We start from the raw sequence: 25,003 nt of genomic DNA on the forward strand, positions 1-25,003 counted from the left end.
TATTAATTATTTTAATATCTCCCAAACTGTTTAGAATTTGCCCAACCCTTTTTGGGTATTGGAGATCTCATGTGCCTTAGCCACTCCACCAATTTTCGTGGCTAGAGCACATCCGATGCTACCCCAAATCAACACTCCCTCTTAGCGATGACTATGCTCTAGTAATACTCCTCACTGAGTATCACCCTGATCATCCAGCATCGGTCCTTGTGCTGATGCTAGGCCTGCTCCCCATCATCTGCACTGCTGCATCTTGTACTGCTAACCATGGCCCTGCCACTGCCACTGTTGCATCCGTACTGCAACTCCCTTTGCATCCGTGCTGCAACCCCATGGCCCTGCCACTGCCATTGCTGCATCTGCATTACAACCCCTCTCATCATGATGTATCATGCTGCCCATAGCACTACCATTGCTAACAGCTGCACTGCAACTCAGTTACTGAGAAGTAAGTAATTGATCTCCCAACTTTGACATCTCCGTCAGGCTAGAAACACTCTTGATGCTGAAGCTCCCTCTGTCACTAACAAATGCTCCCTCTCTGATCTCTGCGCTGCTGTAACAACTCATGCATCTCGCACCGCTGCACACCTCTCTGTGCCATCCTGCATTGGTGCAACACTCCCGTGCCTCTCGCACTATTGTAGCCTGCTAGCCTCGCGTTGTCCTGGGAATCCTGCACTGTAGTTCCCTCTGTCGCTCCATCCGCATCCGTCTCTATTGACATCGTCAGTACTGCTACTCCTCTTCGGGGCTTCCGTAGCAAGGTATAATCCAAGAGGTTGGGTACCTCGAGGATCTTGCCTCTCATCGCTTGTAGTCTGCCTGACTACAACTCGATGTCTCCCCACTTCCGCTCAAGTGGTGTGTGTGCACTCATGGCACAGTCATTGTCTGTCTCCACTTCCTTCTTTGCCCTTGCTGGTGCTGCCTTGGTCTCGGAGGCCTCTCCCTTACTCTTCTTCCTTGGACACTGGGTCGCATAATGACCCAGCTCCCCACAGTGGAAGCATTTGACCTTGGAGAGGTCTTTCTTCCGTTTCTCCTGCTTTCCCTCAGATGCTAGGGCAGCATCCTCCTCCTCCTCCTTCTTGATTCTGATCCCCTTGTCATTTCTTCTCGCCTTGCTCAACCTTCTGATCTCTTCTTGGCGAAGAGGAGCCCACATTTCCTCCCAATCTGAAAGGGTCGCCCTGCCCAGTATGCTCTAGACAAACACCTCTCAGTCTTATGAGACTGCATTCAGCGCTGTTCTCACCATCAATTCTTGATCCGACGTGGCCCCTATGGAAGTCAGCTGATCCCGGATCTTCTTCAATCGACTGAGGAAGGGGTCGATCTGTTCTTCCTTCTACATCTGTTATGATCGTAGCTAATTTTCTAGAAACATCCTTCTCTGCACATAAGTATGCTGGTACAATTTCTTTAGGGCCTCCCACATCTCATTTGCCGTTTCATTTTCGGCAACATGTGGCACTACATGGTCCTTGACCCCGTCAAGGATGATGCTCTTGGCCCTCGCCATTGCCTCCTCGTACTTGTTGTTATCAGCTGGGTCAACTGGGATAGCTATCGTCCTCAAGGCGAAGTGCTTGACACGATCTCTGTCTAGAACGGATAAGACTCTGGCCTTCCAGACTACGAAGTTTGAGGCTCCGTCCAGTCTGCCTTGGTCTCTTACCCCATTCACTGACATCTCGCTGCTCCTTTACTTCCCTCCTGGAAGTTCTCGGTGTGACTCTCTCTGAGCCTCGATTTCCCTCCTGGAAACCCTTTTGCCAATGTCGAGATGCCCCCACTTCGATTGCTAGTGCAACTACACCTCAGCTAGAAATCCTCGGTAGCAACTCCCTCCTCCTTGGCCTTGCCCTGTTAGGTACTGTTCTGACTACAATATCCCACAAGCTCCACTCTGCAACTTACCCCCAGCCTCCTAAACCCCAACAAACTGAAGGTTAAAGCTCCTAGGCTCTGCGCAATCTCGGCATCGTCAAATCAACGTCCTCAGCCAATTGCGTCAGCCCTCCTGGCCTTTGCGTGGCTCTGCGTGAGCCTGTCTTTGCCTCCCTCAGCCTCTGCGCTGCCTCTTCCTGGCTCAATCTTGATGATGCAGGCACTACGTCACCCCTTCCTTGCTGCTACTCTGCTAGGAACAACTTCTGTCACTCTGGACAACTGTTTTCTGCTGCTGCTGCTCTGCTCGGTTGATGTCTTCAGTTCTCCTGTGATCTTCAACCATGCTTTGATACCATGTTGGAAGTTCTAAGTCTAACCTGTTAGAAACCCTTCATGTATTTTCTGATTTATTCCTACCTACTTGTTCTGTTAATTTAACAAGTTATTTACCATGTAAATATTGGAAATAAATACAAGTACATGCTCAACACATTACAGATCATCAATTGAAGGAAACATAAACAAGCACACAAGTGACACCATTGTTTTTGGACAAATGTCCCCGGGAAAACCCAATGCGGGAAAACCGGTGTAGCTATCTGAGGGTTTGATTTATTAAGCAGTTTCAGAATACAATCTGGGTGCCAAATTCAACTCACCCAACAGAGAAAAATTCCAGCAGTAGTACCTCTCTACTCGGAAGCAGAGATTCTGGCTGAAACTCTGGATAAACACTCCGGCAGCTCCACAGCTCCAATCTGCCCCACGAAACCCCAACGTCAGCCTCTAGGGACTGCGTCAGCCTCTCTCTGGCCCAGCGTTAGCCTAGCGTCACTCTGGCTTGGCCTGCATCAGCCTCTTGAGGCATTGCGTCAGTCCTCTGGCCCTCTGTGTCACCCACGCTGGCCCTCTGAGGCACTGCACAGCTCATGGCTGCCTCTGTGTGAGCCCTCGCTGGCTTTGCGTGAACCCGTGGCTGCTTCTGCGTCCCTCTCTTTAGCTACTCCGTTGATCCTTCCGGTGCTATCTTTGCCTCTTTGCTTCTGTGTTCACTACCCTTCCGCTGCAACTCTGATCACTATCTCAACTTTCTCAGCAAACCCAGCCCCAGAAAGTCGAAATCTTGATCTCTTGGTGTGTTCTCCAAGTGACCCTCAAGCCCCCTCTTATACTTTTCTCGTTGACAATTCAACGATTGAGATTAAGTCCCTAATCAACGGCTAAGATTCAATTTGGCTTGATCCATGACTTTTGGACCATTTTAGCACAATTTTATATTAATTCACAATAATATTTTATTTTCCCCAAGTTTAGAGACTCCATTAAAAATATTAATTATTTTAATATCTCCCAAACTGTTTAGAATCTGCCCAAACCCTTTTTCGGTATTGGAGATCCCATGTGCCTTAGTCTCTCCACCAATTTTCGTGGCTAGAGCACATCCGATGCTACCCCAAATCAACAATTTTATTAATACACATTAATATTTTTATTTTCCTAAGTTTAGACTTAGGAACTCATTAAAAATATTAATTATTTTAATAACTCCTCGTTCGAGTGGAATTTCTCCAAACGATTTCTGGGTCTTGGAGATCTCATGTGCCTTAGCCTCTCCACCAATTTTCAAGGTTAGAGCACATCCGATGCTACCCAAAATCAACACTCCCTCTTAGCGAGGAATGTGCTCTAGCAATGCTTCACCATAGAAGCATCACACTGATCTTCTGCATCGGTCGTTTGTGCTAATGCTTGGCCTGCTGCCCCACATCCACTGCACTGCTGCTTCTTGTACTGCTGCCCATGACACTACCACTTCCACTGCTACATCTCTACTATAGCTCCCTCTTAACACGCTGCATCATTCTTCCCATAGCACTGCCACTGCTAACTGCTGCACTGTAACTCAGTTACTGAGAAGTAAGTAACTGACTTCACCCAAACATTGACATCCTGGTCAGTCTAGAAGCCTTGTGATGCTGAAGCTACCTTTGCTGCTATCCTGTGCTCCCTCTGCTGCCACTGCGCTGTTGCAACCTCTTATGTGCCTCTCGCACTGCTGCAACCTCCACTGCGCTGCTACAGACTTCTGCACTCTAGCATTGCCTTGTCGCTCCATCACACCATGCTCCACCCGACACCTGTCATCATGATACTGTCGTTAAGGGCTCCCGTAGCGGTATGTGATCCAAGAGTTTGGGCACCTCGAGGATCCTGCTCCATTCTGTAGTCCTCTTGACTACAACTCCATGTCTCCCCACCTCTTCTCTAGAGGGGCATGAGCACTCATGGCACAATTGTCATCAGTCTCGACATCCTTCTTCGCCTTTGCTAGAGCATCCTTTGAGTTAGAAGCTTCTCCCTTGCCTTTCTTCCTGGGGCATTGGGCATAATGTCCTAGCTCCCCACAATTGAAGCACTTGACCTTGGAGATGTATTTCTTCTTCCTCTTTTGTACTCCCTGCTGTCCCGCTGATGCGAGAGCTACATCGTCCTCCTCCTCCTTGATTCGAACTCCCTTACTGCTACTCCCCACCTTTGTCAATCTCCTGAACTCTTCCTATCGAAGAATTACCCACATCTCCTCCCAACTAGGGAGAGTCGCTGTGCCCAAAATGCTTTAGACAAATATCTCTCACTCCTCAAAGACTACATTCAGGGCAGTCCTAACCATGAACTCTAGATCCAGTGTAGACCCCACGGAATTAAGATGGTCATGAATCCCTTGCAACTTGAGAAGGAATGGAGCTATCTCCTCTCCTTTCTGCATCTGATATGACGTCAACTGATTCTCTAATAACATCTTTTGTTGCACGAAAGAGCCCTGGTATAAGGTGGTCAGGGTCTCCCACATCTCCCTCGCTGTTGTCTACTCAACAATATGTGGTATTACATGATCCTTGACATTGTCTAGGATCATGCATTTTGCTTTCGCCTGGGCCTCCTCATATTTCTCATTTGCATCTAGGTCAACTGGGACAACTACGGTTATCAAGGCATAGTCCTTGATGCAATGTTTATCCAGGATTGCGAGGATCTTGGCCTTCCAGATGACAAAATTTGAAGCCCTGTCCAATCTGCCTTGATCCCTCAATCTGTTCATTGCCATCTCTGCTCCTCTTCTCTAAACTCCCTCTGAGTCCTAATTTCCCTCTTGGAAATCCTCTGGCCAACTGTTGAATCCTCCTTTGTCCCTGCAACTCGGATCTAGATTTCTTGGCTAGAAATCTGTCGAGGTAGTGCTTCCCTCTACCTTGGTTCAGTCTCTTTAGACACCGTTCTGTACTGACAGAACTAGTGTCCCACCAACTCCTCAAATCGAAATCTGCTCAGCTCCCTTAGCCCCGACAACTGAAAAATTTGAGCCCTTCTGGCTCTGCACAATCACAGTGAGCGCTGGATCAGCTCCTCCTGGCCATTGCGTTCAATCCTTCAAGGCTCAGAAAGATGACTGGGCACTGCGTAAGCCTGATCTGCCCCCTGCCTGTGTCTGGCCTGGACAGCTGACGCAGCTACTGTGTGGGCTCCTCCAAGCTACTGCGTCACCTTCACCTGGCTCAGAGTGTTGACGCAGGCACCGTGTGAGCCTCTGCGTCACCTTCTCTGCACTGCGTCACTCCTCCTTCTGTGTCTCTGGCTTTGGAATGGCGCTGTCACTCGGGACAACTGCTTTTATGCTACAAATTCTCCTGATTTTTTGGCTGATGTCTTTAGTCGCCTATGATCTGCAATCACTCTGATATCATGTGAAAATTCCTGAATCTAACACATTAGAAACCCCTACTGCAATTACTGGTTTACAATTTCCTACTTGTTCTTTACATTAACAAGTTATTTAATTGTATAAATATCGAAGTAAATACTATTGCAACCTTCACAAATATATAGATCATGCACTGAAATAAACAAAGCAATAACACAAGGGACACCGTTATTTTTGGACAATCGTCCTTAGAAAAACCCAATTCGGGAAAACCGGTGCAATATATAGAGGGTTTGTATTATTAAGAAGATTTCGTGAATACAACTAGGGTGCCATAAATGGCTCACCCAACAGAGAATAACCTTGGTAGTAGTACTTCTATCCGGAGACAGATATTCCGACAAATTAGCAACCGGATGATCAAACCCCATAGCGACTCCGGTTGTTCCCTATGCTGGATAGCGAAAGCTGCTCCAAGCACAACTTTGGAACTGCGTCACTCCTTCAGGAGCTGCATCACCCTCCCTCGGCTCAGAGTTTGCTGATATGCTCATAGTCTGCCCCACAGAATCTTCCGAGTGCTGCCTCTTGTTAGCGCTTGAATTTGGCTTCAGGCTGAAAAAGACAAAATCCAAGGCAACATCAAACCACTTAGCCTCGTAGCTAGCCCTACGAGGACAGGAGATGGCTCTCTCCGGGTCTATCTCGGCAAAAGGTCTTCAAAGGCTGAGATGACCAATAAAGAACACTGATTTTAGGCTAGTAAACTGATAGGGAAAGTTTGATTTCAAATTTTTAGGGTTTTGTTGGAAAACTGAGCACGGTAATTTTGGGTGCGGGGATGAGACACAGTTTTTGCAGAGGTTTTTTTGGGGCAAGGTAGGAGATTGTCTTGATGCCTTTGAAATAAGTGAATGGATAGATATGACCGGTGAGGAGCAAAGGAGAGCAAGAAATCATCGAGAGTTCTCCTTAAACAGATGAAAACATAGATATTAAGCAAACTTAAAGGCAGAGCATAGAAACCATGAATTCTACCTTAACACTTCATTTACTTAATTTGCAGAAGAGAAGAGTAGGAAAATGATACACATAACAAACTTACAAGTACATGAGAGAAACACACCATCAACACAAATCACCACAGGAATCCCAAATAGTGCTGCAAAACCCTGGTCTTTCCTTTGCCAAAATTGCAGAGATACAAAGAGTAATACAGTCTAAGCTTATCCCTCAAGAGTCCAACCATGAAAATGACTAAGAAAGTACATAATATAGGCAAGCTAACACATTTCCTTGCCTCTAGGGGTCGATCTCATCATCCTAGGCGCTGTTTCAACCAATTCTAAACTGAGCACTACAATCTAGGCAATCAAAACAACTTGCCTCTATAAGTTAGGAAACCAATTCATTCATTAATTTTTTGCTATTTTATGAATGAATCTTCTAGAATAGGTAAAAAAGTGTCATGTCATCATGAAAATACATTAGTTACATCAAAGAGGGTGAAAAATCCCATGAAAAGTCAAAACTAGTCAAAAGCTGCGTTGTCCTGAGCTGTAGATGAAAAACTGGCAAATTTCCCTGATGCGTAGCGCGCCATTTCTCAACGTGTAGCGCGCCTTTGAGCCCACTTTTGGGGCACTTCCCGGCATCCAAATGAGGCTCAAGTGGGCTTGTTGGAAAGGTCTGGATGTCTACTCTCCAACTCAAGTGGAATTTCTCAATTTGGTGCCCATTTGCCCCTCCAAAAATGCAATCTCCCAAGACTGCTTCCTGTGTGTCCAAAAAGTGGCAGAAGGTCATTTTTTGCTTGTTTTTTGACCTTTTGGGGGCCCAAACCTCAATGAAATGTCTTGGCAGTGGCTGAGCAAGTGTAATTTGTTATGACAAATCCAAAAATGCAGAGTTTTTGTGAAATGGACCTCCCCATCTTCAGGGTAGCGCGCGGCGCGCTACGCGTTGAGGGCAAAAACCTGTTTTTAACACAAAAATTTCAAAATTGACGAAAAGTTCTCCAAATTTTCTGAATTTTGAGCTAGGGGTGTATCATCAAGTACCATGCTCCTTCAAGGAGGCTTCGGCCAAAATTTGGAGTGGATCGGGCCTTTTTCGCCGTTTTAATGCCTTGCTCAATCGCCCTTTAAGAACCTTCATTCTCGCTTTGCAAACATGCATGCGGGCCCAATAATGATTCTTCATATGGTGGAGCATATCTTTGTCCCTGTTTGCCTTGGCTAACAATTTCTCTAAATGAGTGTTCACCCGGATAAGCATAGACTCTCGCTCAATAGGTGTCAAATCACCGGGTCTCTTGCGGGCCAAGCCTCGGTCTTCCCGGATTTGCCGCAGCTTATAAAGTGTGTGTTCATCTTCCAGCTGTTTGTTGCGCTGCTCCAAGTAGTTGATCACCCACTTAACCATCTACAATTTCTATTTGTTGACTGAACCTGTTGCTGATAGCATTCTTGTCACTGCCTGAGCATTCTTCATCCTCTTCAGCTCCAAGATTGTTGCTGTGTGTCAATACCAAACTTATCGATGAAATTTGAATAGCCATGAATTTCGAATAAGTTTTTGATATCTGAATTGTCCCTCCCCAGGATGACCTAATGCATCAATTGCTACTATCCTTGTTTCTCGCCTACCACAGAAATCATGACACCTTGTATCAACATAGTCACCAGCAAAACGGAATCCTGAAGCATATCCTTCATATTTTGAAAACCTTTCCCATACTAAGTGCACCACCTCCAAGGTATGCATTAGCAAAGTCTACCTCCAAAGCCTCCTCTTCATGTTCTTCAATTGTACCTGTGATTTGATGCGTGAGAAGAGGAGTTGGAGTGCGTTCTGGCGAATTTTTGGACAAAAATCCCAACGCGTAGCGCGCCCCTGGTGCGTAGCGCACATGTAAAATTGCACTGAGAAATGTTGCCTGATGCGTAGCGCGCCTCTGACGCGTAGCGCGCCCACCCTGATGCGTAGCGCGCACCCAGCTACATAGTGCATTTTGCAGGAGGCTTTTGGAGGCCTTCCCGGTGTCAAAATCGGGCGCAGGATAGCTCGTTGGAAAGGTCTTTGAGTCTACTTTCCAATACAACTGGAATTTTTTAATTTGGAGTTCATTTGCTTTGTCAAAAATCAAATCTCCCAAGACTGGTCAAAATGTGCCAAATGAGGCTGCCTCAAGGCAGAGTGCTGTTGCAGTCAACTTTTGAATGCCTTCCTCAATTCGAAATTGAGCTCATGATAGCTCATTGGAAAGCTCTTTGTGTCTAGTTATCATTTGACTCATCAAGAAAGTCATTTGGCCAACCAAGCTAGGAGAAAACTTGATTTTCCCAAGGTCACTTCAGAGGTGCATTCGATTCTCCTGAGGCAACGATATTTTTGACATTTCTCTAAAAACATGACACCTGTGTAAAAAGTGAAGGAGGTTTTTCCTCCTTGGCATGTTGTGGACAAAAACCTCTCTCAGTTTTCCCAAATTCATTTTTGATTGCTCTGAAACATCTTTTGAGTGAAACTTATCCCGATGTGTGAAACAAGGAATTTTGTGGAAATGAAGCGAAATGAAGGGGATGAGGGGCTTGTAAATTCTTGGGGAAATTTTGGGAAGTAGGGAGGGATGTTAGGAAGCAGGGGAAAGTGGAATCGCGGAGATCGAGTGAGGGAAAGGGGTCCAAAAGGGCAAAACACAAGCCCAACCTAGAAAATTGCCAAGTTGTGGCAAGAAACTAGGGTTTGTGCGAAAATGAGGAATTTGGGGGATCTCAGTGATGGGAAGCATTTGATAAGGTACTTTAAGGATAGGGGAAGGTGTATGAACATCAGGATACAAGTTTTGCCGATGATTTGACCATCCAAGAGAAATTGCCTTCAAAACCCTAGGAGAGGGAAATGACCTTGCCTAGGCGCAACTGAAGCATGAACAAGGTGTAAAATGACCCAATGGAACATGACATGATGAGGACAACCCTATGAATGATGATAGGCTCAGCTGCATGATGACATGGACCGACATTTGGGCAATTTTGAAAGGAGTGAAAGCAAACCCTAGACCTAATGCCTAGTGACCAAATTTTGCTTGAAGACTCACTGAAATGACAAAATTTGACCTAGACACTCTGAGACCACTTTGTAAGAGCATATTTGATCACTGGAGGAAGGCTGGAAAGACTGACACTAACACCTCTGAGGCCCAACGTCAACCTTTATGGCTTCTGCGTCACCTGTGTCAGCCTTTTGCGTCACTTGCGTCAGTTCTACGGCCTCTGCGTCAACGCTTTTAGGGCTTGCGTTGTCTCTCTTGACACTGCACTGCTTCTCTGCTATGTATTCTTCAGCCTCAGATGAAACTCCCTTTCTGAAGTGCCCCTCGTTGCAACTCTGATCACTAACTTGATTTCCTCAGCAAACTCTACCCAGAAAATCGAATTCTCTTGATCACGTAGTGTATCTCCAACTAACCCTCAAGCCTCCTCTTATATTTTTCCTATTGACGAATCAATGGCCGAGATTAAGTCCCTAATCAACTGTTAAGATTAGAATTGGCTTGATCCTTGTCACTTAGAACTTTCTCACCCATATTTTAATAATACACATTAATATTTTTATTTTCCGAAGTTTAGACTTAGGAACTCATTAAAAATATTAATTATTTTAATAACTCGTCCGGGTGGAATTTCTCCAAATGATTTCTGGGTCTTGGAGATCTCATGTGCCTTAGCCTCTCCACCAATTTTCAAGGCGAGAGCACGTCCGATGCTACCCAAAATCAACATCTAAAAATTACTTATCTAAATTGATATAAAATGGGGCTTCTAATGCCACATGTACAAAATTAGGGTCCCAAGCCGACAAAATATGACCCTTCTCCATAAATGAAAGGCAAAAAAAATGGTGTTAGGGAAGTGGCCAGACTCCAAAAGTCCTTCAAAACGCATGAATCCTAAAATCATTCTTCAAAAGTGGACAATAGCCATCCATAAAAGAATTAAAGGCACTTCAAAGGAGTTGCTCTTCAAGGCACCAGACCTTTCCAAATACTTAGTTATCTTCCCTTGTGGACATATTGGCTTTCAAAATTCCTAATTACCCCCCAATATCTCCAATTAGTGGCTGGATCCCTTTCAAGAATAAAATAACACAGTATCAAATAGTTTGGCCCAGCCATTATTCATTAAAATATCAGTCCTATAGGTCAGCCCCACTTGGAGGTATATTACAGCATCCCAATATATATATATATATATACCCACCACAAAATTGGTCCAAAAATCAAGTGACTTCCTTTGTAATTCTTGCTGCCAGGAATAGGTCCGAGTCACAACAGACTGCTTCATGCTGTCACCTAATTATCTTGTCCAGGACTCTGTATCAACCAATGTCTTCATTCCATCTGTTGCTTAATGCTGATGTTTTGTAGGGTCATTTTCTCACAGCAGCAGGTTACACCACATTCCTTTTCCTCAGTGCCTAACAAAATCACTTTATAATAGCTTGGTCTTGGTTTGTAATTTAGGCTCGCTCATACCTGTTTCTCAAGCTCAGTGTTCCTAATTGGTCTCAGAACAAGAGACCTATATGATAGCATAATAGCTGATCAACATGAAATCAGTTGGTAAACAACTTTGCATAATCAAATAAGCCCTTCAGTGATGCATCGGGTATCAACCATAGCTGCTTCAACAAACTGTAAATGTGAAATAGGGGCAAATTCTACAATCACTACCTGTTGATATTTGTGCAATCATCTTCACTGTATTGTGACCTGTCATCCTGAGCGAATATACTCTCCCACAGACCTGAGATATCACAACAAACGCTTCTTATTAAGACCTCAACATAGAACAGTACCATGAGCTTCATGGCAGCAGGAATTTTCATGATGAAATCAAGCATAACAAATTCTCCTGCCACTTGCGGTATGCTGAGTCTCCTTTATTTTGACATTATTGCAATAGCCTTAGACAAAAGCAAAGAAGAAAAAAAATCTGGAGATGCCCTTCAAATTGATGCTCAAATTTATTGCAGTGCATATAAGATGGATCAGAATTAGTGTGCATAACCTTCCTATAATAAAGCACACTTTATGTAGGTTCATTGCCACTCAGGAACAAGTGAATCCAGATTCCACACCAATCAAAACGAGGAAGCAAGTGATCCAAAGGTATATGACGAGCCTTATGTACTGTCAGCAACCTTTTGTTCTCAAATGTCACACTTTGATCATCATTTTCTTGCAAACAATAGTTCTAGGACCCCATGAGGGTTACCCTACACATTGGTGGGTAACAGGCACCAAGGAGGATTGCCTCTCAAGTATTGTGATCCAAGTGGATATCGGTGGCCACTCATCTATTCCTCAGGCTCAAAGCACAATTTTCCATCTTGGTAGTTTTTTTTTTAATAGTTATTTTGGGTCTTGAACTTTTGGGGCCATTTTGAGGCCTTAAATGACGGTTTTTTGCCTGGGCCTAGTCGGAATGTGTACTTATTGGCTAGACCTTTCCAATAGGATACCGAGCATGCCAAATAGAGATCGTATGCAAAAGTTACGACCTCAAGATGTTGACATACCAAATAACACCATCGGGGCCACAAATCTTTTCGTGTTTCATCTCTTTGGGTTAAGTTTTTGGATGTTTAGGGTTTTCTCATTGTTGCTTTATTTTGAAAAGGGCCTTTTAGCCTCATTGTAATGCGTTTTGACGAATGCGTGTAGCCATAACATCTCTTCCCAGAGATAAGCTACCACCATTTGAGCGAGTTTGTTTCATTCCATATTTTTTACAGTTTCAACATATTCCATTTATTAATAGAAGTTAAGTTTTATTGCATACCTGTGTTTTTGTTATAAGTCTATATTTCATTTCATTCCCTTCATAAATCTGGATCAGTGGTATCAAAGTGGTTTGCTCTTTATCTATATTTTTGTGCATGTCCCCAACGAGGTCAGGGTATAAGGAGTTGGGACTCGTACTACTTGAGCCTTTGCAAATCCATCCTTGTCGACCATGACAGGCTCCCATGGTGGAAAAAAGGAAAGATGAGGGAGCAGGAGACCTTATCAAACTGTTGCTCGAGGAAGCCCTCATGCAACAAAAGAACGAGATGATGGATACTTTTACAATGGTTGCCAACAACGGATGCATCTTCATCAAACAACCACTTTGGAGGTACCGCCCCTTTCAAAGTACAAGTTAGTTTTGATATTCCTGCATTTAAAGGTCAAATAGATGCAAATGCTTTACACAAATGGTTAAATTTTCTAGAAGGGTATTTTTCTGTCCATAATTGTTTCAATAGAGAAAATATTATCTTTGCGCTCCTTATGTTAATTTTTCTTAGGGCTAAATTGTTCTTTGCTTTGATAATCAAATTTATATAATTTTAATCATTTACATATTCATTCACCCCATAACATCATTAACAACATATGCAATTATGTAGAAAGAACAACATCATCAACAATGTAGCGGAAATAAAAGAAACATCGAAAGAAAAACACACACACATAGAGGCAACAGGATTGGTCTGAGATTGGGGTAAAACCCCAAAAGGGGGAAAACCCGGAATTCAATTCTTCTTCTATTAGATTTCATCAATAGTTCAACTAAGGTACAAAGTACAATGATAGAGAGATACATCAACAACAATGTCACTGCCTATGCTCAAAATTAGGGTTACAAGGATTCTGCATAAGATGGAGCCAAATCAAAGTGTCAATATCAATATTGTTCTGCCTTCAATACGTCTGATGTCGCTCAAATTGTATAGGCACTACGACAACGACTCAAGTCGAGGCTGTCACCCTGATCCCCAACCTCTACGTTTTAGTTGCCTCCCAACAACATACTGTGGGGGTAGACCCTATGGAAATGAGATGAAGAAAGACAAGTTGGGAATCAACTAGTCCGAGACATAGTTGAGTGGCCTAGCACTTGGTTAGATCTAGCAAGATTTTAAGGATTAGATTGAATTTATATATTTGAGATCAGTGCCTTATGGAGACAATGGTTTTGCTTTATAAATTTGAAACCAAGTACCAGATGGAAAATTGCTACTTTTATGCGATATTATCCTATATGGAATGCAATTCCTAAGACCTATGTGAAATGCAAAGATCTTGGTTAATTTTAATTAAATGCCTAATCTAAGTATGACCTTTGATCTTTATCTATATTGAGCCTAAACTTTGTAGTAAGTGGTAGAGAGAAGTTAAGGTGAAGCACACGAAGGTGTGATTAATGATCCCTCTCCTTGAAATCTAACGTACCGAGTGCCTTCGGCGCTGCAAAGACTGTGGCTTTGACGATTGCAAAGTCACTGTTTTAAAAACTAGAAAGGCTAGATTTCTCAAGCAAAGATGAAAAGGTGTTCCTATCTCTCTATCAACCAAGCTTATGCTTGGAGGTAAGTTTTTAGATGCAAGACTAGCTTAACATGTGATGCAAGGATGGAGAGTGAGTCTTAGGCTAGGATTCTCTTAATCATTGAGTAGTTTAAGTTGTGATTAAATCCCGAATTAAAGAAACAAGTACTTGACCATGATGTTCAAGAGACAATTTTAACCACGCAAGGATGTGCCAAAATGTAACCTGCTCAAACAGATATCAGCCACAAGTATTATGATGAGTAGAGTACTTATCCACAATGTCAAATACTTAATTCAGATTTTTCATTTATAGATCATCATTAGTGAGATTCTTGCCAATGACAATCACTTGAAACAACTAGAAATCTTCCAAATTATCCAAGAGATGCTCAATCAGATTTAAAAGCTTTTAGGAAGAGAATAGTTATATGCCGAAATATCATAACCAATCAAAAGCTCAAGAGCTCAATTAGAGTAAGCTATATCAATGCCAATTAGGAGGATGGAAACAATAAATACCAATAACTTCTCAGATTTATTCACTTGACGTGAAATGAATGTGCTTTAGGAAGTGATCTTATGTATGTGCAATTATAGAGCTTATAAGACAACAAGCTCTAGCACATCAAACAATGAAACAGATCTCTGCCACAGTATAAGTCTTACGCTATCTATGTTCCAATTGCAATGTAAATGTATGACAGCAGAAATATATTCTTAAGCTAGAGATTATTTATTTTTTAGAGTTCCTTGTAATGTGTGACAACAAAGCGAACCAATACTTAAATCCAATCGTCTTAGGATGTCACTGTTATGATTTCAGCAAGTGAAATACTGATCATCAGAGGCTCTCAAGCAGCAATCAAGTTAACATCTTACAACAACGATAATTAGGACTGCTGTAAACTACTTCTGTTTCAACAAATAATTTTAAGACAGCACTGAGCAATTTCTTATGTTAAATGATCAAAATATTTCAGATTTGCTTATATTGTTGTTTGCTTGGATTAGAGAGAAAAACAAGGAGAAATGAAATTGCATTACTGATGTATTCAGACCTCTGATACCTTTATGAAAGTCATCAAAAAATTTGTGATAAAGCTAAACAAATATTGCCCCAACTTTTTCAAGTGACCCTTCAATGTATTAGACAAATTACTTGTATAATGCCACCTAGGAATGTATTCAACCACTGTTATAGGATAATTAGTTAGCTGTGACAGAGAAAGGTTTGAGAGTTAGAAGATCAAACTAGCAATTTGAGGCCAAATAGAGCACTTGTTCACGACCTCTTCAACAAATGGATCACCTGCATGACACCCAAAATCACTCTAGCTCCTAGTATCACTGTCAATGTTAGCTTCAGAAAATTTGCAGAGGCAAGTGAGGTGAGATTTGCTAACAATGAATGCAAGAATGGATGCAACAGTTAGCACAGAGATGCAAGAGACAGCAAAGAAGTCTAGAGATTAATGATGACAGATGTCCTCCAAATTAATGAGATTACAAGCAATGCATAAGCCCAACAATGCAAATGATTTCCTAATAAGACAAGCTGATTGTTGATTAATTATTATGCCACTGTTATGTGTCCTCTATCAATATGTAGATGCATATAGGGTGTGGTGAAAACAGTTGTGAGAAGGGTTGAGGAGGCAAACCACTAGGCCTTATGGCCTTTGTAGGTGATTAGTCTGGCTGCTAGGGATCCCTCAATGTATTTGTCAGCCTGCAACAACAAATAGTATCTCCGAAAAGGCACTTGGAATACCTCTGTAGAGTGAAATTGTATTTCTGCAAATTTCATCAGCCCTCTGCAACAACCATGTCAGTCCTCCAATAGACAAGACCAATCATCTAAGTATATAACAAAAGATAGCCAAAACACTTGAGATTAATGTATGATGAATTTTTTTTGTCACTGTGATTAGGGTGTACAGTATAGCTTTAGATCTGAAGATTGTGACAGCCTGCACCAAAATGGTAGTGAAGAGAAAGGAGGCCTTGCTGCCTTGTGTCCAAGATTGAATATGTGAGTTTTGTAGATCGGGGCCCAATAAGGGCCTTTGAAGCCCCACGAAATCCTCGTGCAAATGAAAACGCTGCCCAAGAAAGGAGAAAAAAAATCCCCTGAAACCCTTGTATTATGGCTAAAGAAATTAGATCTAGACAAATAAACTTGCTTCTCCTCCAGATCGATGGGATTTTCACCGGTAAAGGAACTTTATGTGCAAGAACCTAGTGACTAAATCCTAAATCTAGACAACCCATGTTAGATTTATACAAGATATGTACAAAATAAATCAGATCTATACAAGGGTTAGAAAATCATTTACAAAAATTATCAAATCTACGCAAATAATATGCAAATATATTGGATCTGAGGAGTATGAGTACAACTCCACTCCCAGATCAGTAGAAACAAGCTCTTCTTAGCTAGATCTATCAAATGAGCACAATGTTATTGGAGATAAATGGGTAAAATAATGATTTTTTAATTTTGGGCCTTGATCAAGATCTCTGCAAGACAATTGTTAGATAAACTTCAAATTTTTTAACATAGTGGACTCTTGAGCCTCTGGACTTGGGAGTTCGCTGATCCAACCGAGGACTTCCCCTCACGCCCAAGATCTGAATCTTGATTAGCTCTCTGCACACTTAAGATTAAATTTTTAACTTCAAAAGAGGCTAGATACATGTTAAACCCTCAAGATCTAGAGATACTTGCTAGATCTATTAGATTAGAACGCTTTTCTAAAACCCAATACCTAATGCAAGATACCTGTGCAAATAGATAATCCAATTGATGGCAAATGAAACGAAAAAAATTACAAAATTTAATTCAATAGAGCATTTAGGCACATGATTCAGAAAAATATTACTAGTAGATAGAAGAAGAACACCACCAAGAATAAACCCCAAGTCTTTTTTATTAATTCAAGAAAAAATATTACAGTAGTAGCTTGACTTAGAGCTTTCTTAAATTTTTTTCTATCTTGAGAAACAGATGAATTCTAATATATAGATAAATCTTGCAAGTGGAACATAACAGCTAGTTGGTTTGATCTCCGTCAAAATGATCTCGACCATTGATAAATATTTGATCATCTTTTAATCTCTATTGTCCAAAATCTTTATTTTTGAGGAATTTTCGAATTTATCATTTAATACATTTTTTATCAGCTCAAAATAATTTTGAGCTAATTTCTTCAAAAAATTGATTTTGACTTAACCACCAAGTTCCAAGGGTCTAATTTCTCTTGAAATTTCCAATATTCTCTTGGTGGGGGACCTCCAAAATTTTTTTTTTTTTATATCCACAAATTTTCCATTTGGAGAATTTAATTTCTGTTAAAATTGGCAACTAGGGCCAAACTCCATGTGGGTCATCTTATTAATGGCAACTGATATTTTTCTTGGATCCCTCTCATCGAGAGGTGTAGGATTGATCTAAAGATCATCCGATTTCGATAAGTATTCATGGAGATATGAATTTATTTGTGTTATGGGACAATTCGTCAAGGTCGGCCAACGACCAAATAAATCCCACTTGTGCTCAACGTTTTAGTATAAATAGAGGTGCCTTGAAAGTCATTTGGACACACATCTTCTTGGTGATCTCTTCCTCTCCACTTGTCTTGGATTTTGGTGGGAGGAGAGATCTAAAGAGGATACGTTGCCCTAGAGGATGCCCTAGATCCTAACGCTATCATGGAGGAGATTTTAACGCAGTGAAGGAAGCCTACATAACGCAGCAAGGAGAGATCTAATTGCTGGTCTAAAAGAGAAGCCCTACGCTGCCCTATACACAACTCTATTGGAGAGCCCTACGTTGCCTTATACAAAACCCTTTTGGAGAGCCCTACCCTATTGGAGAGCCCTACGCTGCCCTATACACAGCTCTATGGAGAGCCCTACACTGCCCTATACGCAGACCTATGGAGAAGCTCTATGCTGCCCTAATTGTAGTCCTCCAAGTGATATAAAGGAAGACTATTCAAGCATTCCCCAGTCATAGCCATGGAGGAAGGAAGGTCTGAAAGCGACTTGTATGACATGGAGAAGAGTGCTGAAGGGTATACATTGAAGTCTGTCTAGCAAGGCAGCATATGTTAGCACTGTGTGATAATAGTACAGTCACTTGGATGGAGAAAACAATGATGATACATTGAAGCAGCATGATGTTGCAAGTAGCAGATATATTAGCAGCATGTTGATGGGTACAATGATGAAGTGTATCATAGCATAATGAGGGGCAACACAATGGTGAGGTACAACAGTATGATATAGCAAGTTCATAGTGCTGCTAGTATAACACATTGGGACAGTAGCATGATACTTAGTGCAGCAAGTACAGCTAGCATGCCAGGGACAACAAGCATGCTCAGGACAACAAGCAAGCAAGGGACAACAAGCTAGCTAGGTGCAACAAACACATAGGTCAGTATGGAAACATGGTGCAACAATGGCACATGATGCAGTACAGTGATGGGTACCATCATGATTGATGAAGCATGATGAGATGCAGCATGGTGCTGTTGACCCTGCCGCCTACACCTACCTACAAGTCAGTGAGGAAAGCCTTCAACCCCACAAGGTGTGGTTGGTGGCAGGGAACTCAAAGAAGGGGCTGTCACACTAATCTCGACTCTCTCCGTTTGAGCTATCTCCTAGGTTAGCTAAGGGGGGTGGTCCCTAATGAAAGGTTAAGTTAAAAGATGTGAGTTTCTAGGAGAGTGTTATAATGAAAATGGATTACTTTTAAGGATTTATGAGCAAATATGAAGTGAGCAACTTGAAATAAAAATGTCAATCATTAATATGATTAAAAACCATAAAACCAGTGCCTTATAAGGAATTTGCTCAACAATTTTAAAGATATATTTGCTCAAAGTAAAATGCAATGCTCTCAAAAGAGAAAACAAAGTCACCCTGAAATGTAAATAAGAATTGTTAGCACAAGATATGTAAGATACAAAATGCTTTTGAGATAATCAACTTTATAAATCAAAACATGTGAAACATATCTTGCCAAAACCAAAAAATTAGTAATTAACTTGAAAATGTAAAAGAAAGGAAGTGCTAAACCAAGACATCAATATGCAATTAGACTTAAAACATGAAAAGAAAACACTTGTTTGAAATGATTACAATACTTGCTTTTGGAATAGAATTTGCATATGAAAACTCAAACCGTTAAGAGATAAGTAAAGTAAATGTAATGGAAAGTGCTCTTAGTTAATTTTATTAATTAGCTCTACAACAAGATTACAATTTAACTCTTCAATCCTCAGACTTCACCCTTGCCCAATGATATGGATCTCACAATGAAGAGTCAATAAAGGAGTAGAGGATCCCTAAGATGTCTACTTCAACCAACTTATGTTGGAGGTAAAATTTTAATGAGGCTTGGAGCCTTCCTACACTAAAATGCCTAGATGAAATGCAAATTGTGTTAATTCCCCAAATTAAAATAATGATACATGCAAATGCTTCAAAGAGATTGATTTGCAATGCTTGAGAGTGAAATAGTGTTCAACAAAAGTTGCAATTATAACTTCAACTGGAGGAATAAAATTAGCTTACAAGTGTTTTTTTTTTCTACATAAGACTATTTCTATTAACAAGGTAAAGGTACATTTACAGCATGACCAGAGTCAAGAACTCTGCACTGGCAGGAGGCAGAACTATCCAAAAAAACATGTGTTAAAACTGTCTGTTTTTAGGACCCACGCAGGGACTGAGTTGAGATACATATGACAATGCAAAATTACCCAAAAAACTAAGAAACACCAGAGAACCCAAAAACTATTTGCCTTACAATCATGCCCAGTGGTGAAGGGCTCACTGCAAGAAGAAGAGACTTGGGTGGACGAGCTAGTCATCAGGAGGCTCTTCTATGATACGACACCATCCAAAATCTGGCAAATCCCCTGCTTGTGCCGCGTTCTGAATAGAGGGACCCGGGTCAGCCATCATCACATCCTGAGCTCTGCATGTCTGTTCATTTGCTGCCTGCCGAGGAGCATTTTTGACATTCAACTGGAGGGAAGAAGAAGGAGCCGAGATTGCCCCCGAGCCCCCAGGATGAGTACTTGTATCTTCGGCTTGGCTTTCTTCATGAAAGACCATCGTGAAATAAGCAGTTATCCTGGGTCTATTCAGAGTGCTATCAAAGGTGAAGATGGCAGAACCAGAAGTGGGGACAGGCCCGTGGCGGGAACTGGTGGCGCGGGATCGCCCTCTCCTGCTTCGGGTAAATGGGCGACGTCCAACTGACAATTCACTAGAAGACGAACTGGTGGGTGCTCGCCTCGGCTGGCCTCTACGGCAGCCCATCCTTGGTCGTAAACGAGGCATCTAGAATATAGCAACCGCAGAGGTCTAGGAATGCGGCACAGCAGCACGAACCGGCGGGTGGCAGCAGCTTTGCCTGCTGATCGAACAGCCTTTGCTAAGCTTAAACCCTTCCTCCAGGAGAGCCAAACTTAGCTCAGAGAAATCCCTGCCTGTACCAGAAACCAGCGACCAGAAAAGGAGATGAATCACTGAGATAAGGACATGAAAGCAACAACACAGAATGCCGAAAAGAAACGCGAAGAGGAACAGAATTTGCTTCGCCAAGAGGGCCGAGCCAAGCGACAGAGGAACCCGAATCCCCTCAGGCGACCTGAAGTCCGAAGTGAGACCGGAGGCGAGAGAGAAGAGCAAATAAAACAGTAATGTTGCCGCCTCCCGAGGACCTCCCCTGACCTTATCATTCTTTGTCATGCCTCGTGAGGCTCCTCCCATTACTTCCGCATTGATGGATCTCACCTTCTAATGCAGGCTGGTGCGTGCGGAGGTAGAAACCATAACGCTGAACCTGATGTGTGAGCCGAACCGTCTGGATTGAAGTCCTATATTCCAATCTCTGCGCTCATGCCATGTGCCAGATGCCATCCCATTCTTTAACTTCTTGTACTGATCGGACAGGTGGCGATCTGCCTCGCCCCAACCCTGTCCTGTCGTATTAATGTCCATCACAAGCACCTGCATCCGGGAGAATTAGCTTACAAGTGTTGCATGTGTTTCATCAATGAATTAAAATGATACAAGTAATTTGCTTTAAAGTAAATTTGTTGCAAATAGACAATTACAATAAATTGCTTCAATATTCAAGATAACAATGTAGCATAAAATTGAAGTATGTATTCAAGTGCTCATGAAACAATTTACCAAGGTAAATGGAAATGAATCAAAGTTTATTAAGAATATAAAATGCTTGCATGTAAAGGATGAATTGCCCAAAGTAAAGTGTAAGCTTCTAGCTCCAAACAACAATGAGAAAGAAAATGCAAAGCTCAAATGAAATTGTAACAAACTTTAACTTAATGAAATGTGATAGTGAGGTCGTGTTAATTCCCAATAGAAGCATGCATGTAAGTGAATGACGTATGACAGCTTAAACCATGCAAATGTCAATCCACCCAAGAAAATCCTCTCTCTAAATGGGGAGATAGGATACCATGGGAGAAATCCCAAGCTTCCACAAGAAAATTAGATCTTTTATTAATATTACAAAGAGAAGAGGATCCTTCAAAGTTCTCAACTACACTTCAAGGAGAGTCCTCACAATAATTGCTTGAAACTTGGACATTAGACCTCCTTTCTTGAGAAAATAGTGACAAGATCTCACAAAATGTATGCAAGGGAAGCAAGGTGTGAGTTTCTTCCAAATGCCCATGGCTTAAAGAAGAAAAGGGGCAGCCCTCTAGTGAACTCGACTTGGCCAAAATAAGCCTTAAAAGGGCTCATGACAGCCTTGGAAATCAAACCTCCAACACTTGCCAAAGGTCTTGCAAACACTTGTTAGATGTTGCGGGAAGTTGCTCTTCAAAATCTGCCACACAAGAGTTAGCGAACAATCCAAACAATGACTGCAAAATAAGTTAAGTATTAATGGAAAAATCAGCAAGATAAAATGTATATGTACAATTATAATTTACAAAAGGCTAAGCTAAAGAGTGAGAGTAAACTCTCGTCTTTACTTAGCCATCTTCAAGCTCTTAGATAGCAAATGAAAGAAATGAAGTACAATGTTTTTTAAAAGAGATTTAAATTTAAAAGTTCTTAACCTGTGTACAAGCTATGTGCTGAAATCCCTGCAAAATCACTTTGTAAGATAAGACTATGAAGGTTCATAGAACAAATGAGAGCTCCTTTAAGAATATACCGAGAGTGGGTTGGTTTTTTCAAAGACTTTCCCTCACGCTTGATTTTGTAATCCCAACAAGATGTTCCCTCTACAAAACTTCAATAAAGAATTAGTTCCATATAGATTTAGCAATAAACAATGATAAGAAACTCTAGAAATTTATTTAAAACCAACTAGAGCATTCTATGCCTAGAGCATACTTCTAAATCAAATGTCAATGCAAGATAGCTCTACATTAACAAATCTAGAAGAGCATATGGAAGCAAATTAGATCAAAGCATAAGTAAAAGGAATTATACCAATGCTCAACAATTCATCACACTCGAAAAGGAGGAACACCTCATGAATGAAACCTTAAAGTCTTTATTGCTATTTCTGAAAGTGTACAAGGCAACAACGCTTCCGCAAGCACGATGGCTAGTAACAAGCTTATACAATGTGAGAGCCCATAACTCTATTATATAAAGAGTTGGGAGCAAATCCCAATGAAGATTGACAATGACAAATGGCATTGGAGCCAATCCCAATGTAGAAGTGATTAAACAAGTGGCATGAGGTAACAATCCCAAAGAGAATTCGAATTTGTTGAATGGAGCTCCAATGCCAGGTGTAAAAATCGAATTCTGGCAAGTGTACATCATTTTCTTCTTCCCTTATGTGCCAAATTTGAATTTTATGGTGGGATGACAAGTGTATATGGGTGGTAATCCATGTGGGGACAATTTCCCACAAAAATATCCACCAAATATTCTCCCAAATCCTCCCAAATGTGCATTAATTTCACAAATTCGATTTTCCAAGCAACTTTTTCATTTAATGCCAGAAATTCGATTTTATTTGATCACATGTCCTTTCCTTGATTTTAGGAGTCCACATCACCTTGGGACTTCACTTTAACTCCCCCATAATTTTCCACTTCATTTCCACTACATTTAGCATGTGTGGATATTTATTTTTCTTCATTTATTTAATTTCTGGCTTAATTAATTGCCAGATTTCCCACTGAACTTAGGAAAAGTGGGTTTTGAGAGTCCAAAACACATTATTAACCCCTCAAAGTGTGTTATAGTAGAAAGTTGAGGGTGAGAAGTGTAATTTTAATTACTCATACCCCATACCACTTCTCTAGACTACGCTTATAACAATTTAAATACAATTTTATTTGCAATTTTTGACTTGCAGGAAATCTAAAAAATTAAAAAATGACTACTTAGACCTAACCAAATTCCATGAAATTTTTTGTGTGATCTAGTATGGTAATATACATCGACTCTAGACATTAAGATGTATCAGAGGTTCAATTTTCAAACTGTCACCCCGGCTTTGGAATAAAGCGTGAGTGAAAAAACCTAGAAAATTATCTGCTTTTGAAAAAGAAGGGATAATTAACCAGATAAAAAAACACTCCAAGGTGTACTCATTTGCTGATCGAGTCCCAACATCCTAGTCCTGTTACAGACACAAAACTCATCATTACTAGTATCACTTATTACAATTCCTCATAGGGTGTGGAATCTGGGTACAAGAAAGATGATGAGAAGATAGAAGTAGAGTTAAAAGACTCTGTTGACTGACGATATCTGATGGTACAAGTGTCCTCTGGATCATCTTTGTGCATGGAGTCTTCATATAATCATCAGGTGACACTCCAATGGTCAACAGGTGCAACACGGTGAGGCGCAGCATGATGACGAGATGCAACACGATGATAGGTGAAGGAGTCACCTTGGAGAATCAGTTGAAGCAGCATGTCTTCAACTGATCTCCTGTATCATCTTCTTAGAGATGATCTATGCTCTCATCTAGATAAGTCAAAGTGTTGACTTTAGTTGTAAATGTACTATCTCTCTCTCTCTCTTTCTGCTGAACTATTGAAGAACATATAAGAATAATTGATCAAGGGTTCCCCACATTGGGGATTGTCCCTGGCTAGCGCCACATCTTGTGTTATCTTGTCTTGGCTTTGTCTTTTGCGATTTATGTTTATGTTCTATTTGTGGTTTACTTTAATGTTGATGTGATTGCTAATCTGGAAAAGATATTGAGCTAACTATGAAAATTGAAATAAATTGCTCTAAGCATAGAACATACCTAAACTTAACAATTTCTCTAGGATTTTAATTTTGATTCTAATTAATTAAAATTCCAGCTTAGGATTTTAATTTATTTATGTCAAAAATTTTAATTAATTGACACTTTAAGGGATTAATAATTTTTCCACCCTCTAATATTTTAGCCATGGTGCTAAAATATTTTTTTACAGATGATAATTACATTTCAACCTTCAAAGGGGGAACGCTCGTTCGTTATAGACCCTTAATTTATTACTCAATTTTGCGACTCAATATGATCTAGTAGACCAAGTGATTTGTAATAAAATAATTTGGCCTATTAGCTTAAATTATTCCCAAATCATTTTTACAAAAGACTCGACTAAAACATTAGGACTCACCTAAGACCCTGATGATAAATTCCACCCTAGCTTTGGGGTGAGGCTGGAGGGAAAAACTCTGCTGACCATCTGTGTTTAGGAACATAGATGAATCAGTAAGACGAAAAACCTCCTGGATGAAATTAATTGCCAAAGTAATAGGCTTACCTAGGTTGTTACATACACATATGGTCTTACTAGCATCATTTACATTAAAACTTTGCAGAATGGGTTTACAACTCTGACAGACTAACAACTGATGATGATGGTTCTAGGACAATCTTAATGCTCGAACACGGAATTCCTTTGCGAAAATGTTTACTGCTATAGGCTAGTTGACACATAGTGGTCAACATTTGGCTCTACTTGGGGACACGTTGCTTCACTAAAGGAATG

General features: G+C 41.2%; 1 protein-coding gene across 6 annotated transcripts in view; it reads left to right on the forward strand.

Moving 5' to 3' along the window:
• The window catches only part of LOC149174117 (2-oxoglutarate (2OG) and Fe(II)-dependent oxygenase superfamily protein), a 114,882-nt gene that overhangs the window by 14,852 nt on the left and 75,027 nt on the right, over nt 1-25,003 (forward strand). The window contains exon 3 of one of the 6 annotated variants that reach the window (XM_089419179.1): nt 12,556-12,780. The exons of 3 other annotated variants lie outside the window; for them this stretch is intronic. The gene's annotated coding sequence lies outside the window, so the exon portion shown is untranslated. The remainder of the gene's footprint in view (nt 1-12,555; nt 12,781-25,003) is intronic. 2 more of the 6 variants (XM_089419177.1, XM_089419180.1) reach the window with 2 other exon arrangements.

Source organism: Pinus tabuliformis, chromosome 4_1 (assembly GCF_031772625.1).
Source record: "Pinus tabuliformis cultivar Carrire ecotype Pingquan chromosome 4_1, CPIR1, whole genome shotgun sequence".
Classification (NCBI taxonomy): Eukaryota; Viridiplantae; Streptophyta; class Pinopsida; order Pinales; family Pinaceae; genus Pinus; species Pinus tabuliformis.